An 18,932-nucleotide genomic window follows, 5' to 3' on the forward strand; every position below is an offset into this window, starting at 1 on the left:
ACCACATGGAAACTGTCCATAGAGATCTGGTTCCAAGCTGCAGAGAACATTGTGTCCCTTATTGTGTGTGACCTAGACGGTGCCACTCCTGTCTGTAAATAGCTCAGCTTACTCATTGCTCTAGTAATAAAGATACTTGGATCACCTCTGTTTTCTTTTTTCTTTTTATCACCTGTGGCATTCTCCATTTATCATAAGGAGAACATTTGATCCTGTCAAGATGGACATGGCCAATTAGAGAGGCATGCCTTGATCGTTATAGGTGAGGGGAGGGGGTTGTTGCAGTAGAAGGTAGACCTAATATAAATAGGGATCTTGGGATCTTGGGTTCACCTTGGTGGTATCACTGATTGCCTTTCATATTTTCACTGACAGAGGAGTCAAGTACAGTGCATAAAAATGAAGGAGTGTATATGTGTAGAATCAGTAAATGCCAATTATTCCTGGTAAATGTTGAAATGAAGTTATTTTTATTATCTTTACAAAGGGTAAAAATGGTGAGCCTGGTGCCCCTATTGAGAAGCAGAAACACATAGAAAACATTGAAAGACTGTATCAAAATAAGGCCCTTCCTCTTTCAGGACTTTTTCCTTGTATGGACTCTGGAGATGTAGGTGCTTCCAGGCAATAAGTAATTTTGAGATTTACCCAGTCAGTTTAAGAGATTTCCATGGACTTTGCTCACTTACTTAATATGTTGCAATGTCTACACATGAAGCAGTCATCATAGAGAGGCATGAAAATGAATTCAAGGGAAATGAACGCCTGGCATACTGGGTGCAACTAAGGTCGCTGGCTTAGTTTACTTGTTCATTTCCTTGTGCAATGTGCTTCCACAGCTGCCCTACCCACAAGAGAATAGAGAAGATAACTCCCAAATACTAACTCCCAAATACTTATTTCATGCAATTAAATACAGGTATATAGGTCAAATAGATAGTAAGTGACGTGAGTGTAACATTTGAGGTTCTTTATTTATTTACTTATTTATTCAGATTTATTGACCACCTTTACGAACAGGTTCACCCAAGACGGTGTACAGCAGCTCCAGTTTAGCATAAAACTTACAATTTTCTTAAAAACATAACAATAGTAAAATGACTGAATATAAACATAAATATGATAAATGAGGTAAACTTGGAAATATGTTAGTACAATGCAAACAATACCATAATAGATAGCATGGAAGAATATTCAAATAACATAGATATAATATGTTGTCAGCATAATACCAATGAAACATCTAATAGGCAACACAATAGAACATTCAAATAGCATAGATATGATGCTAATGCTTTTCTATGTAGCTGAGGGACCAAGTGCAGATATATAGATGGGGACACGATAGGTAGTACAGAGTCAATTGAGATAAATAGATGGGTGGCTAAATTCAAGGCAAAATAATTGTACAGTTAAACAAGATATGAGGAACTAGTCTAAGTTACAGGGTGTGAAGCAAACTAATACAGGTGCGGAATGAGTGTATAGTCAGTCACCACATGTATTAAAGTACTCTTAGAAGAGTCAGGCTTTCACCTGCTTCCTGAAGTAGAGGTAGTCTCGAGTTATACATAACTCCTCTGGGAGTAAATTCCAGAGTGTGGGGGCTACTCCTGAGGAGGTTTTCTGGCAGGTATCACATCATACAATTTCTTTTGATGAGGGAACAGATAGTGATGACCCTTGAGAGGATTATAGAGGTCTCAAAGGTGTGTAGAGGGCTAACTTCTTCTTTAAGTACTCTGGCCCATTTTGTCTGAGAACCTTGAAAATGAAACAAAGAGTTTAAAATTTAGCCCTGTAAGGTACTGGTCACACTACTTGCAGCCTTCTATCAGTCATGCTGCAGTATTCTGTATTAGTTGGAGCTGGTCAAACACTTTTTGGTTTGACCAGTGTACAGTGCATTACAGTAGTCTAGTCATGACTTTATCATGACATGGACCACTGTGAGTAGACTCATTTTTCTGGCCTTTGCGCTCCACTTTTTAGTAAGAAGTAAAAGTCACCCTTTCATGGGTTTTTCTCATGTGGCCTCAGAGATGTCTTCCATTCTACTGTCTCTAAAGAGGATATACCATGTTGGCAAAATGCAAATATTTTTCTCTGGGTTGTGAACAGTGAACATGCTCTGATGAGGAACAAGGATGGAAGCTTTCCGTAAATCCATTTCTTTAGTTTAGGGTGCATACTTTCACAGGTTCTGGCAGGAGCAGCAATGATTATTAATGAGGTGGTGCAGCCAAGACATATCAAAATGCATGTGTGGATTAAGCTGGGGCTCTAAAGGGGTAGAAATGATCCCAAGTATCAGGAGCTGGGTAACAGTAACAGCAGTTGGTAAAATGGTTGACATATCTGGCCCCTGAAACCATGAGAAAAATCACAGATTCAGAATCTATGTTTAACTTCTAGCTGGAACCAATAATGGGATGACAACAACTGGACTCAAAGGTGCTCAATTTTACAAAGGTGCACTGACGAACATATGCTAAATGCTAAGATGCCCATGTTTTTCCTATGGGTTTCTTAGCTTTTAGAGTACGCTAATCATTAGTACACCCAACTGTATCTCTCCACACCAGATATCACTGCGGAGATCCAGGCAAAAGTATCGGCCTGCTTATCCGACATTGCTGCCTGGATGTCCAACCGCCACCTGAAACTGAACATGTCCAAGACCGAGCTTATCGTCTTTCCACCAAAACCCACTTCTCCTCTTCCTCCACTTTCTATCTCAGTTGATAACACCCTCATCCTCCCCGTCTCATCTGCCCGCAACCTCGGAGTCATCTTTGACTCCTCTCTCTCCTTCTCTGCGCATATCCAGCAGATAGCCAAGACCTGTCGCTTCTTCCTCTTTAACATCAGCAAAATTCGCCTTTTCCTCTCTGAACACACCACCCGAACTCTCGTCCACGCTCTCATTCTTGCCTGGACTACTGCAACTTACTCCTCACCGGCCTCCCACTTAGCCATCTATCCCCCTTCAATCTGTTCAGAACTCTGCTGCACGTATCATATTCCACCAGAACTGATATACTCATATCACCCCTCTCCTCAGGTCACTTCACTGGCTTCCGATCAGATACCGCATTCAATTCAAGCTTCTCCTTCTTACCTACAAATGCACTCAGTCTGCTGCCCCTCACTATCTTTCTACCCTCATCTCCCCTTACGTTCCCGCCTGTAACCTCCGTTCACAGGATAAATCCCTCCTCTCAGTACCCTTCTCCACCACCGCCAACTCCAGGCTTCGCTCATTCTGCCTCGCCTCACCCTATGCTTGGAACAACCTTCCTGAACCCTTACGCCAAGCCCCCTCCCTGCTTAAAGCCCACCTCTTCAATGCTGCGTTCGGCACCTAACCCTTACCGTTCAGTGAATCCAGACTGCCCCAATTTGACTGCCCCTATCGGACCAACCATTCACTTGTCTATTAGATTGTAAGCTCTTTGAGCAGGGACTGTCTCTCTTTGTTAAATTGTACAGCGCTGTGTAACCCTAGTAGCGCTCTAGAAATGTTAAGTAGTAGTAGTAAAAGGAGCCCAAACCTTTGTAGTTTAAAGTGAACAATAAGCAGATGGAAGCTATAGTAGTAAACTAAAAATTTTAATACACTGCCAATTCTTTTAATTGTTGAGCAGTCAATGGTTAGCTCATGGATTTGTTTAGGATCAGCATCAAATTCACTTCAGTATACTTCTATGCAAGTTCCCAAATCTACAGGATACCAGTGTGGCAATACATTTATACTTATGTACTTATGAATTAGCCTATGTATCACAGGAGTAATTTTTTACCCTGTGTAAAGCTGATTTTACATATGGAAACTGCCATTTATAAAAATGCACAGCCATTTGTGCATGTATAAATCTGGTTGACAGCAAGATGATGTCTACCTACATGTGCGCCACTTGTAAGCATTCCCAATAGCATAGCTTGGGAGGAGCAGTGGCAGAGTTGCTATGTATATGAATATTTTATAACATACATGGGTATACATGCAAAATACAGGTACACATTTACACCAGCTTCAGAGTGTGTTCCTTGTCTCTTTTGGTGGATCTCCTCACTGTTCTGGTTTCAAGAAGACTTCGTGATGTGATGTATTTCTTGTATTCTGCCAACTCCCACTTTCAGTACTTCAAAGTGGTTAACAAAAGTAAAACTGAAACCTAAAAGGAAACACTAATTAGGACATAAATCGTTTAAACAAATACGTCTTTAAATTCTTATGAAAGAAAAATAACTGAAGGAACTTTGGAGTTCAATAGAAGTCAAAGCCAAAAATGAGGGGCTTGAAAACAGAAAGACATTTCCAGGATCTGTTTATATCTCATACCTAAAAATGAAGGCAATAGCAAACAAAAGGAATGTCTAACTCTTGGTGCCCCACAAAGAAGGGGAAAGAAACGAAATTTAAGAAATAATCTCGAGATGACCCATCAAACATTTTAAAAATCAAACAAGCCAACTTAATTAAAACCCTAAAATGAATTGGAAGCCAATGTAGGGAGACAAGAGCTGCAATCGAACTATCAGATTTTTTTTGAGACCCAAAATAAGTTTGGTAGCCGTATTCTGTAGTATCTGTAATTGGAGACATAACTTCACAGTAAGAGAGGAATAAAGAGCCTTATAATAATCTGAATGACTCAAAATACAGGATTGTACTAGAATGGGAAAATGAGATTTATCAAAATATTGTCTAATATGATGCAGCTGATGAAGCTTGAAAAAAAAATAATTTGCAATAAATGATTTACCTGTGGCTTCAAGAAAAAAGGGAGTTCTAATATAACACGAAGGGCCATATTTACAAAGGTGCTAGTGTTTAGCATGTGCTAACCATGTAGATATCCATAGGAATATTATAGGCATCTACACGGTTAGCACGTGCTAATTTTTAGTGTGCGCTAAAGATGTTAGCGTACCTTTGTAAACAGGGCCTCAAGAATCTTAGAGGATAAATCAATTTTAAGAGATAAATCACTAGACACTGAGAGGGATCAGGAATAGTGACATCCTTACAAGCTAGCCAGAATAACTTAGTTTTATCAGCATTTAATTTAAAAGCATGCATCGAGCTATAATGTTTAACCATAGAAATGCAATTAGCCACTTTCAGAATAGTATCAGGTCAGATCTCATTAACTGGGACAAGAAGCAACATATCGTCAGCATACGAGTAAAAATGTACTCCCAGTGAGTGGAAGCCATGCTCTATATTAATTATATAAGCATTAAACAAGATTGGTGACAGAGGGGAGCCCTGCAGAACACCACAGGGTGGTACCCAAGGGGCCGAACGTTCATGGAGATTTTCTCCTTCTTTATATGTTTTTTCTTTGGATGTCTTGAAGGAGTAATTTTACAATATGATGCCTATGTCAAAAGTCAATGAAAGGGCCTATCTTATCCCATTTTTATCTAATCTAATCTAATCTGTGGTTTATATACCACACTCATCCCAGTGAGAGGTTTGGGGTGGTTTACATTAAAAGCTGCATATGTCAGGAAGGAGTCATAAGAGTCGAATAATAGTAAAGAAGGACTAGGGGGTGGGGGGGGGGGGGAATGCCAATTCACATGGAGGCATGTAGGTGGTAACTCCTGGTGAAGGTAGAGCTGATTAGTGTTTGTCTTCACGTTCCTGCAAAGACTCATGTAATTTAATTCTACACGGATTGAAGTTGGTAGAGAGTTCCATTCCGTTATGGCTTTAATGGAAAATATAGAGTTGCTCTGATGTTTAATTCTTGCGTTATTCTTTTCTGAGTATTTCATGAGTGCATTGTCACGCAGGTGGGTCGATTTATAGAAGCATTGTGAAAAGAGCTGGGTCAGCAATTCGAAAAAATTCCCATGTAGGATTGGAAGACTAGGCAGATGGATTTGAAGGTGATTCGAGTTCAGACACGTGTAGCCAGTGCAGATTTCTAAGATGACCAAATACGCTTTTGAATTTTCAATCTTGCCGCTGTGTTCTGTATTAGCTGTAGTTTGGTAAACAATCTGTAGTTTAGGCTGATGTGCAGGGAGTTGCAGTAATCTATTTTGGAAATGTCCAGCATCTGTACCAGCATGGCAAAGTGGAATTCCTGGAGGAGAGTTCTTATCAGTCTCAGCTGTCGCATTCAGAAGTGGGACGTATTCCACAATTGGCCAAATTGGGTCTTGAAGCTCAGGGAGGAGTCTAGGATGATTCCTAAGACCCTCAATTCTTTAGCAACCTCCAAGGTTAAACCGTTAGGCAGCTTTAGATTAGTGGGAATAATGAACGCCTTATTGCCAAACCAGAGGAGCTTTGTCTTGGCCTGGTTCAGCTGGAGCATGTGCTCTGTGAACCATTTTTAAATTTTGTTCATTGCACAGGCAATGCTTTCAGATGTGTCTGAGCGTGGATCTTACAGGGATGCGCATTCGGATATCATCAGCGTATGACAGTAAGTTCTTACCGCTTCTACGGTGATGCTGGAGAGGGAGCTCATGAAAAGATTGAATAGTAAGGGAGATAGTGGGGAGCCCTGAGGGACTCCACATGTGAGTACCCAGCTTTTTGATATTACACTCCTTTTCCAGACAGTGTAGGATCTATTTCTTAGGAAGTCATTGAACCAGCTCAGCACTGGACCAGATAGCCCCAGGTCACGGAGTTTGGTCAGCAGTAGTCTGTGGTCTACAGAGTCAAAGGCTGCAGAATTGTCATAGTGGAGTAGGATGATCTGTTTGTCCCTTGCTAGGTGATCTCTAACAGTGGAGGTTGGCACCAGAAGTGACTCAGTACTGTGCTGGGGTCTGAACCCAAATTATGTGGGATGATAGCAGGAGAGCCTTGTGATGTGCTTAGATAGTTGTTTATAAAGGCAACATGGGCACTTAGGGTCCCTTTTACTAAAGCTTAGCACATGCAAATGGACATTGGTATTTACTAAATGCTGTGCATCCTATTTTATACCTATGGGCCATGTGGCACTTATTGCACGCTACGATTTAGTAAAAGGGCCTCTATATTTGGTAAGAAATCTTAATCTATATTTACAAAAGTTTGTGAATAAAGCATTGCATTTGATACATTTTTTGTTTTGTATGTTGATGGTGGGGGGTGGGGTAGAACTATGGCTGTACATTAGAGGCTAACATCCATCATAATTCCTGTTGACCTGCTCCAGACACTCAGTCTGACTTTGGTGATGCTCTTTGCTATATCCCCACCAAGATTTCTAGACTACTACACCAAAACATGATCTCAAAGACTTCTTTACTTGGCTGCATTTCAGTGTTAAAAAAATGACCCAGTTTCTGAAGAGAGACTTGAGATCAGTCTTGTCTTTTTCACATCCTTCCAGATATATTTTTGGTAATAGTTTGGAGTTGTATAATATGGCCAAGGAAAGAGTGATAGGTATGTAATCTTGTCATTCAAAAAGTTCTCATATATTTACAGCAAGAATTTTGCTGGGCTGCCGTAAGGAGGTATGGCCTAGTGGCAAGAGCACTGACTTAAGATGGATAAAAATTCTTGCATTGTGATGACAAGACTCACCTCTTCCACTGATTATGGTCTGATTTGATTCAAATGATTGTGTCTTCCTTTATCACCAGGTCCCAGTTGAAACAACATGTTTCACTACTCCATTCAACACCCTTCTCCTGTTTTAAAAGAAATTTGATAGAAATGGCTTTCCACAGCTATAGCCAGGCTTTACATATGGGAAGAACTGAGTGCAAAATAATGTACTAGAGACACATATAAAGTATTATTAGGTGGTTACACTGTGACTTCCCAGAAGCAATGTTTGAGCAGAGTTTCGTGTTTACATGTATACGATCCAAAATGCAAATTGTTGAGGTCATTTTAGAAGCCTTGCTCAGCAATTCCATATGTAAATAGTAGTATTTATAAATGTAGATAATTGTAGATTTTATGCCAGTATAAATACTGATTTTAGAATGCAGTATTTATGTGTAGAATTGTTGTAAGATTCAGAGATCCATAGGAGGTCCAGCCGGTAGCATTGGCGCTGTGCGGGGCCTATAAGCACAGACGTGTCGTGAAGCACCGTTTTGCCCTACCCCTCTCTGAGGCAGACTTAGCATTGCTATACTGGATCAAACCAAAGGGCTATCAAACCCAGTATCCTGTTTCCAACAGTGCCCAATCCAGGTCACAAGTACCTGGCAAGATCCCAAAAGAGTAAAAACAGATTTTATGCTGCTTATCCTAGAATGGTCCAAAAAAACATACATGTATTCCCATTTTAGTATGGAATATAAATATATTTCTAAATATTTCCTGTTGGCATTTCTACTGCTTCTGAAGCAGGTCTAAGGGTTAGATACCTGCTCGTTTGGAACTACATCTCCACAAGTGACTGAGGAGGCAATTGTGCTTACTCTTATTTCTGTGGTGCCTAATGCCTCTTCCAAAATAAAATAAAAGCTCTATCATCTGGAATCATAATTGGCTCATCTTGTATGGACTGTCTGATAAAATCTGGCACTTACATATGTAAGTGGTAGTACCATTAGCACTTAATCATTATTTATATATTAATTGGGCTAGTTTGCTGCCAGCGCTTATACACATAGGTAGGGGATTGAGGCGAGCCACTGGGACCATAGCTTGACAAATATTTTGTCCAACACAGCATCAGTAACTAGAGAGCACTGGGGTTGGGATTGGAAATTGCTTTGTTTAACCCTTCCAGCCAAAATGACATTATTCTGAACCTGCTCATACATGTATAGGCCCAAGTGATGTCACTTTTTTGTGGTCAAATGTTTTTATTGGAATTTTCAAAACCACAAATCAGTCACAAGAACAATTCCAGAAGCTATATAGTTACAATTAATCCAGCAGGTTAACTGCAGTCATATACTTGTCTAAAGTTTTTCATTGGCCTGACCAACCCATCTGGGTACCAACATTTCTCAGTTATAATGCATTCATATTTCCCAACAGGCGTATTATTCCAATTATTTAAAACTATTTTTATTGCCTCTGGAAATCTAAAAGGGAGGCATCTGCCTTGGTTAACCTGGTAGTTATAGTTAGAGATTTCCAGGCTACCAGGTTAGGGAAAATCAGCCCATATTTTTTAGTGCATGGCGCTAACCTGGCGGTCATTAGACAGCACCGCACACTTCCCAGCTACTGCCAGGTTAGCATGGGAGCCCTTACCGCCACCTCAATGGGTGAGGTAAGTGCTCCCCCTTGCATGGCTATGCAGTAAGAGCAATTTTACCACATGGCCATGGTTATTTTCAGTCTTTTTTACCCACTGAGGTAAAAAGGGCCTCAGCGCACTGCAAAAACGGCCCCCACCTCTAGTGTAGGGCCCTTTTTACCGCAGCTTGGTAAAAGGACCCCTCAATGAGTGACATTCCATTTTATCACTAGTGATTTTGAACCCTGATATGCAGCACTGTATACAAACATGTAAGAGACAATCCTTGCTTGACAGAGCTTGCAGTCTGTTTCTGGTGGGTGGGATACTACAGAAGGAGGGCTCCAGGCTAGTGGGAAACAGCATGATTTCAGCACCTCAGCCTTAAAGGAAAGGTTGGAGAGTCAGGAGGGTAAAGGACAGATGGGCAGATGATCAAAAGCCCTGCGCTGTTCCAAACAGCGCTCTAAAAATAGCGCCAGGACAGCGCAGGGCTTTTCTGCATCGATGATCAAAGATAATGCATGCAAATCTAAGCAGCGCTATTATCTTTGATCATCATGTTTAAAGTGCGGGAGAATTGTGCCGAGCATGCGCTCGAAACAATCCTCCTGCACTTGTTTGACAGGTCTGGGCTGTCAAAAGCCCAAACCTGTCAAACGGCCTGAACAACGAGGCCCCCCCAAACCCCCAGAAAACATCGTGGCCTCCGCTGGCCAAGCCCTCTCCCACCCTCCCACCCACCGATGGGGGGGGGCTGGAGGATCGGTGGGTCTCCAGCCCCCGAAACCCCCAGAAATCATTGATTGGCCACCTCCGGCCAAAGGATCTCCCACTGTGATCGATCGACGAGGGGGGGAGTGGGGGCTGGAGGTCCGGTGGACCTCCAGCCCACCCCAAATCCTCCCCCCAGCATTGTCCTTAGATTCCCTGGTGGTCCGTGGTGTGCTGTGGTGTCGTGACACCCCCCTGGCCCCTCCCGGCCCCCCTACCTTTTGTTGGAGGAGGGACGCAGCCTGCCTGCCTCCCTCCTCTTCCAGTCAGTTGACGCCCAAAATGGCGGCGCCCAGCCCCGCCAATTGCATCCTGGGATGCGCTGGGCGGGGCTACAGACCATGTAAGGGAATCGCTCCCTTACTTGTTCTGTAGACATCCCAGGATGCAGTGGGCGGTGCTGGGTGCCGCCATTTTGGGCGTCGACTGACTGGAAGAGGAGGGAGGCAGGCAGGCTGCATCCCTCCTCCAACAAAAGGTAGGGGGGCCGGGAGGGGGCCGGCACGACACCACAGCACACCACGGACCACCAGGGAATCTAAGGACAACGCTGGGGGGAGGATTTGGGGTGGGCTGGAGGTCCACAGGACCTCCAGCCCCCCCCCCCCCCCCCCGTCGATGGATCACAGTGGGAGATCCTTTGGCCAGAGGCAGCCAATCAACGATTTCTGGGGGGTTTCGGGGGCTGGAGACCCATCGGATCTCCAGCCCTCCGTGAACATGGGGGGGATCGTCAGGGGGACCGGAGACCCACCGGACCTCCAGCCCCCCGTTCGCGTTTGCCTTGGGAGGGAAGGGGGGCCTGCCAGCATGCAACTGCATGCTGGACAGGGCTCACCATTCCTCCCCAATGATCCGCAAAATCTAACGCCAGCTCGGAGCTGGTGTTGATTTTGCTGCGGCCAGTGACCCAATCTTTGGTGCGCTGGTCGCTGATCATTGGGGATCAATGCGTTAAGCGCCAATTAGCATGCATTTGCAAGCTAATTGCGCTAGAAGCCCTGTTTAGCATGCATTTGCTTGCTGCTTGCGCTGAGAGCCCTTGAGTGCGCTGTTTCAGGCACTCGAGGGCTCTGATCATGGGTCGGCTGCAAACTCTGGCGCTAGTATGGCATTAACAGCCTGTAGCGCCAGAGTTTGCTTTTGATCATGAGGGCCAGAGAGTGAAAGAGTGAAAGGAAACAGAGTGCACTCTGTTGGGGGGGGGGGGGGGTGGCTGCAGGGTGTAGTAGAGGAAGAGATGGTGGAGTGCAGACAGAAGCAAGCAGAATTGTGGGACTTGCGGGAAAAGTAAGAAGAGAGATGGGGGGAAGGGTTTGAGAGGGACAGATGCCAGAAATAGGGGATGGAGGAAGCAAAGACAGAAGATGGTGTCCATGGAGGGAAGAGAGAAGAGAGATGGGAGGAGGTGGTGTCCATGGAGGGAAGGTGAGAGGAGAGAGAAGTGAGATGGGAGGAGGTGTTGCCCATGGAAGGGAGGGAAAGGAAGGGAGGAAATAGTACCAATGGAGGGAAGGGGAAGGGAGGAGAGAAGGGAAGAGATGGTGCCAATAAAGGGGAAGGGAAGGGAAGAGAGAAGGAAAGAGATGGTGCCAATAGAGAGAAGATGAAAGGAACAGAGAAGGGAGAAGATGTTGCCAATTGATGGAGGGGAAGGGAAGAGATAGACACTGGATAGGTTTAAGAATGGGGAAGAAAAATGGAACAAAGCTGAATGTGAAAGATGGATATAGGGCAAGAGGTGAAGGAGGAAAGAAAAGAAATAGTGAATGGACAGGAGGCCCTGGAAACAGAGTTCAGAGCACAGACAGAGGAAAACAGAATCAGAGACAAGGAACGAGATGATTAGAAAAATAAAATCACCAGTCAACAAAGATAAGAAAATTTATTTTATTTTCAATTTAATAACTGAAATATGTCAGCTTTGAGAATTTATCTGCAGTCCATATTTTGCACTGTACAGGAGAAAATGTGAGAGGACGCTTTGGGCTAGAATCTATATATGGCACCTGAAAACTCCACGCAGAATAAATTTCTACCTAAGCTTTTTCTGTAAGCAGTACCTAGATGTAGGTGCAATATATAGAATATACTTAGTTGATTCCCCAGTGCCTAGAACTATGCGCATCCATTTATACCAAGGGAAATATGGTGTAAATACCGGTACATAGATTTAGACGCAGAAGGGCATCTAATATAATAAAACGCACCCTCAACGTTCTGAGGACAACGTTCTGTGAAGCCTTGAAGCCTGAAGCCTTGAAGCCTGAAGTCTGAAGCCTTGAAGCCTGAAGCCTGAAGCCTTGAAGCCATCTGACGTCACTCCCAGGCTGAGGCTGAAGGGTTCGTGGATTCGTGGTGTGAAGCCTTCAAGCCAGCCAGCCGTCTCTGCCCCGCCCTCGCGACAAAACAAACAAATCCGGAAGCGAAACGTCAGGGAAGGAGGCGGCGCTCCCGACGTCTAGCCTTCCCTTCGCTGTGTTTCGCCTTCAAAACAAGGCGGAACACAGCGAAGGGAAAGCTAGACGTCGGGAGCGCCGCCTCCTTCCCTGACGCTTCGCTGCACGAACCGCCACGGAGGTAAAGTTAAAAAGAATTTAAAAAAAAAAAGGGATGCATGGATGCGAAGGGGTGGGGGGGGCATGGATGCGAGGGGGGGGGCATGGATGCGAGGCATGGATGCGAAGGGGGGGCATGGATGCGAAGGGGGGGGGGGAGAAGAGGGCGGGCCAGGCTGGGACATGGGAGAGAGCGTAGCATGGATGCGAGGGGGGGGGGGTCATGGAAGGGCGAGAGGGGACTTGCTGGAAAAGGATGAATGGAGGCGGCAGGGGACAGAGGAGCATGGATGGGTATGGATTAGGAGGGCAGGGCACAGGGAGAGAGGGGAATTACTGGAAATGGATGAATGGAGGGGGCAGGGGACAGAGGAGCATGGATGGGCATGGATTGGGAGGGCAGGACTCAGGGAGAGAGGGAAATTGCTGGATAGGGAAAAATGGAGGGGCCAGGTGACAGATGAGCATGGATGGGCATGGATTGGAAGGGCAGGACTCAGGGAGAGGGGAATTGCTGGATAGGGATGAATGGAGGGGACAGATGGGCATGGATGGATATGGATTGCAGAGCAGGCCTCAGGCAGAGAGGGGAAATGCTGGATAGGGAAAAATGGAGGGGCCAGGTGACAGATGAGCATGGATGGGCATGGATTGGAAGGGCAGGACTCAGGGAGAGGGGAATTGCTGGATAGGGATGAATGGAGGGGACAGATGGGCATGGATGGATATGGATTGCAGAGCAGGCCTCAGGCAGAGAGGGGAAATGCTGGATAGGGAAAAATGGAGGGGCCAGGTGACAGAGGAGCATGGATGGGCATGGATTGGAAGGGCAGGACTCAGGGAGAGGGGAATTGCTGGATAGGGATGAATGGAGGGGACAGATGGGCATGGATGGATATGGATTGCAGAGCAGGCCTCAGGCAGAGAGGGGAAATGCTGGATAGGGAAAAATGGAGGGGCCAGGTGACAGAGGAGCATGGATGGGCATGGATTGGAAGGGCAGGACTCGGGGAGAGGGGAATTGCTGCATAGGGATGAATGGAGGGGACAGATGGGCATGGATGGATATGGATTGCAGGGCAGGCCTCAGGCAGAGAGGGGAAATGCTGGATAGGGATGAATGGAGGGGGCAGGTGACAGACAAACATGGATGGCCATGGATTGGGAGGGCAGGGCTCAGGGACAGAGGGGAATTGATGGAAAAGGATGAATGGAGGGGGCAGGGGACAGATGGCCATGGATTGGGAGGGCACGGCTCACACTCTCTCTCTCATATACAATGTCTTTCTGACTCTCACTCTCACACACTCTGTCTCACACTGTATCACATTCACTCTCTATGTGCCACACAGTCACTCACACACTCGCTTGGTCTCATACACTCACTCAAACAGAGAATCTGTGTCTCACACACACTCTCTCTCTCGCCCACACACACACACTCTCACTGACACTGTGTCTCACATACACACTTGCACACACTCTCATTCTCACACACACACTCTCTCACAAACACACTCACACCCAGACTCACGCTCTCTCTCACACAATCACACTTTCACTCTGACTCTCAAACAGTCACTCTCACATACACTCTCCCAAACATACACACTCCGAGGAAAACCTTGCTAGCGCCCGTTTCATTTGTGTCAGAAACGGGCCTTTTTTACTAGTATTCTATAACAATGTGTGTAAATTTTGGAATGCCCATGAAATGACCATTTACCCGCCTATAACCACACCCATTTTTGACTCTGCGCATTAGAACTTAGGTGCTGTGCGTTACGCTTATCAAGTTATGTGTGTACATTCTAATTATTTCCAATTAGTGCTCATTATTGTTATGTGCTGTTAAAAATGCTGATTGGCTTGTTAAGCCAATTAAGTTATCCACATTGTTACAGAATATGCTTGGATTTTGGTGTGAAATGCTAGGTGCGATATATAGAATCCGGGGGGTTTAATAGTGATTAATTGAACAATTAAAACTCTAATGGATGTACAGCCCTAGTGAATATACATGTGTACCTACTGCTACTAAAAACGTGTGTGACAATATTAGAAAGGAAAGTGATGTTGAGATCTCTTTATCCCATTCTTATTTTTAGTTGATTCTTGGAAGGATATTAATGACTGAAATTTCTAAAAGCATCTCCCTGTTGGAACTCACGCTGTCCAATTTGGCTGAGCTAGGGCACTGAAGTACTGACCCTCACTAGAACCCTGTAACTTGATAGTGACAGACCAAAATCAGCCATCCACTCTGCCTAGCTGAGAGTCAACCATTTTAACATAAGTACATAAGTATTGCTATACTGGGACAGACCAAAGCATCCTGCTTAAAACAGAGGCCAATCCAGGTCACAAGAAGATGGCAAGATCCCAAAACAGTACATTTTATACTGCTTATTCTAGAAATAAGCAGTGAATTTTCCCCAAGTCCATTTTATTTTATTTATTTATTTGTGGCATTTGTATCCCACATTTTCCCACATTTTTGCAGGCTCAATGTGACTTACATATTGCCGTTACGGCGTTAGCTGATTCCGGTCTGAACAAATGCATGGTACGAATGAACACAAGGTGATGTGGTAGATAAGGTACATGTAAGGTAGGTGTAGTTGGTGGAGAACTTAGAGAGGGGGGGGGGGGAGGAAGAGTCAGGTAATGTCCTTTACGTTCTTTGGTTGCATTGTGTCTCAGGTGTCCATGTATTTTTATGTTGGGTCGGTGGGGTATGCTCTTTTGAACAGGACTGTTTTTAGTGATTTCCGGAAATTAAGGTGGTCTGGCATGAACTTTTCCTTTAGGAAGCCAACCAAACCTTTTTTAAACTCTGCTAAGCTAACTGCTTTTACTACATTCTCTGGCAACAAATTCCAGAGTTTAATTTCACGTTGAGTGAAGAAATATTTTCTCTGATTCGATTTAAATTTACTACTTTGTAGCTTAGTTGCATGCCCCCTAGCTTAGTATTTTTGGAAAGAGTAAGCAAGCGATTCACGTCTACCTATTCCACTCATTATTTTATAGACCTCTATCATATCTCCCCTCATATCTTTTCTCCAAGCTGAAGACCCTAGCTGCTTTAGCCTTTCCTCATAGGGAAGTCATCCTATCCCATTTATCATTTTCGTTGCCCTTCTCTGTACCTTTTCTAATTTCACTGCATGTTTTTTGAGATGCAGTGACCAGAATTCAACACAATATTCAAGGTGTGGTCACACCATGGAGCAATACAAAGGCACCTGCACCATCGCCTCATCCACACATTGAGACTCCAGAGCTCTGCCTGTCTCTTGGGCCCTGCACCAGGAATGGGTAGCACTTCGGAACATGCTACCCTAGAGATTCTGGATTTGAGCTTGCTACCTAAAAGCCTAAATTTGGCTTCCATAACCTCTCCCCCACATTTTCCTATGTCATTGGTACCCACATGTACCAAGACAGCTGGCTCATCCCCAGCATTATCTAAAATCCTATCTAGGTGACAAGTGAGGTCTGCCACCTTCACACCAGGTAGACAAGTGACCAGGCGATCCTCATGTCCACCAGCCACCCAGCTATCTACATGACTAATAATCAAATTACCAACTACAACAGCCATCCTAACCCTTCCCTCCTAGGCAGTAGCCCCTGTAGACTCGTCCTTGGTATGAGAGGATATTACATCCCCTGGTGTGCTGGTCCTGGCTACAAGATTACTTCTTGCTACACCAGGGTGATGCTCTCCTTTTAGAAGACCTCCCTCCTCCAAGACAGCATAGCAGCTGCCAGATTGGAGGTAGGGACTTCTCTTCAATGTCCCTGTAGGTAGGGTTACCATACGTCCGGATTTACCCGGACATGTCCTCTTTTTGAGGACATGCCCGGGTGTCTGGACGGGTTTTGGCCAGCCTGCCCATTTGTCCAGATTTCTGGACAAATGGGCGGGCTGACGCTGATGTGCGTGTGAGCGGCGGACCTCCCCTTTCCTTACTCACGATTTTCCCTGGTGGTCTAGTGACTTCGGGGCAGGAAAGAGCCCCCTCTTTCCTGCCCGGCGCGCTGCTCTGCATCCTGAATGCTGCCTGTGACGGTCTTGGCAAGATTCAAAATGGCAGCCAAGAATTGAAGTCTTGCGAGGCCGCTTTGGGGGGAGGGGAGGTGAGGTGAGGGGGCAACCAGGGGGAGGGGAAAATGCGACAGGGGGCGGGGCGAGGTGTGACAAGGGACGGGGCGAGGGCGTGAAGGGGCGGGGCATGGGTGGGGTAAGTATCCTCTTTTTTTAAGGACAATAAATGGTAACCCTACCTGTAGGTCTCCTTTATGTACCTCTCTGTCTCCCTCAGCTCCTCCAAGTCTGCTACTCTAGCCTCAAGAGAATGGACTTGTTCTCTGAGAGCTAGGAGCTCTTTGCATTGAGCACATACATATGACCTCTCACTAACTAGGAGATAATCATACATGTGACACTCAGTGCAAAAGACTGGCTAAGACCCCTCTCGCTGCTGGACTACTGTCTGCATCTTAGTATTATAGAGTTCTTTAAATAAAACTTCTTAAGGTACTAGGGGTGTTAAATGAATATAAAGAGCCTTACAATTCGTGTAATTTGTAATTTATTTAGTGTTTTCTTCTCAGAAAATATAAGTAACATCATGAAGATATTTTAAACAAGCAAGCTGTGCAGTCGCACAAGATGCCCCTTTCTTATTCCAAAAGGTGTAAAAACCACAAGAATTCTGCATAGACCTAGCAATAACACCAGAGCTAGAGACTCACATTCCCACTGCTTTACACTGAGCAAATGTTGTCATTAAAGGTAATCTGCATTCTAATCTACCTCTTTTCTTGCGTTAGCATTATCACCTGATTACAGGTGCTGCAATCACATCTCATGTGTGTTGACAGTATGTTCTTGGATTTGTTCCTTTGGGTGTTTCTTTCACAAACACTTGATTGCCAGATTATGCACCATTAATAAAGGAGAAGATTGATTTACAGGTCTGCCCGCAGCTAAATATGTTCTTTCAATCTTCATTATTGCCAAGATATAGATTCAGCAAGAGCAGTATAAATGGTGAACAAAGCTCAATATGGCTTTGCTGTACTTTTCCTAGGAAAAAGTTCAGCAGGAAAAAGCATGATCAGCTCATTCCTGTCACATTGGTGATGCAAAAAAGTTTGTTTTATTTATTAGGATTTATTTACTGCCCTTTTGAAAGCATGCACTCAAGGCAGTGTACAGCAAGAATAAGTCAAACATAAGCAATAGACAATTAAAGCGGTAAAAATATTCAAACAATACAAAGTATGCTACATTGCAATGTCAACACAATATACACAATAAAACATTTTAATAGACAGCATAGGGTGTAAGCAAAGATTAAGATATTAAGTGTTTAACACTCTGTAGCATATCACAGTTATCTCAGAGTGAACAAATTATTACACATCTGTGTTTTTTGAGTAAGGAAAGGTTTCACAGTGTTCTGAAGTGCTTGAAAGTGCACAGTGAGTAGAAAATCTGAAAGGACTTACCTAGTATATTTAACTTTTTGGGCTCTATTTTCAAACAAGTTATACTTTTTTGACATATTAAATTTGAATGAATGAATGAATGAACGAACTCTGTGGTACTTACCTGCTCAATTTTGTCTGCAGTCCAGTAAAATGCCTTGAAACACCTGATTTACATAGCCTGTGTATTTGGATTTGGAGGTTAGAGAGAAGATAAGGGAGCAGATGAGTTTAACACAGTATAACCAGTGACCTCTGTGAGTTCTGAGGCAGAGGTGTCTGAAGTTTGTTGCCAAGTTATTAAAAGGTGACTATGCAGACGGCTTAAATGACTGTTATTTATACACTTGTACCAAGCCATAACTAAGTGGAAGCCAATGAGTGATATCTGACTGGCAGATAGCTGATTCTATTCAGGCCTGGTTGGCAACCCTCAACTTTATAACAACTGTGAAAGAACATCCCTCTCTCTCTCTCTATTAATTTGCTGCTTTTCTGGGATCATCTTCTCAGTCAGTATCCAGGCGATCCATCTGATGTTGGCCGGTAGTTTCTGAGTGCTGCTAACACTGCAGGGAAGAACAGAATACATTTACATGGGGGTGATTTTATTATACCTTTTCTGCATGTAAAGCCTGTTTTTTTTTCACACAGAAAAGAACTTCTATAAAATTGTGTGGCCACATATGCACATAAAAAAGGCGCTCGAAAAGAGCACACCTACTTTTGTACAATCTTCATATAGGCATTTCTGGGGTCATGGATTAGGCAGAGTGGAAGCAGAGTTGTACATGTCATAAAATATGAGAGTACATGGGGAGAGTACATACATGCATTACTCTTTTTTGGTGTAGGCATTAATTTATGTGTGAGCACTGGCACATTATTAGAGGTGGGTCTGTGAGCCTATTTTCTAGATACACAG

General features: G+C 44.2%; 1 long non-coding RNA gene across 1 annotated transcript; it reads right to left on the bottom strand.

Moving 5' to 3' along the window:
- Positions 1-3,514: 3,514 nt before the first annotated feature.
- On the bottom strand, positions 3,515-18,259 carry LOC115465091. The gene is made up of 3 exons (XR_003941320.1): positions 18,132-18,259; positions 7,550-7,656; positions 3,515-4,178 (listed from the first exon to the last, which is right to left on the bottom strand). It is a non-coding gene; the product is annotated as an uncharacterized LOC115465091 (long non-coding RNA).
- Positions 18,260-18,932: the final 673 nt, after the last annotated feature.

Source organism: Microcaecilia unicolor, chromosome 3, assembly GCF_901765095.1.
Source record: "Microcaecilia unicolor chromosome 3, aMicUni1.1, whole genome shotgun sequence".
NCBI classification, from domain to species: Eukaryota; Metazoa; Chordata; class Amphibia; order Gymnophiona; family Siphonopidae; genus Microcaecilia; species Microcaecilia unicolor.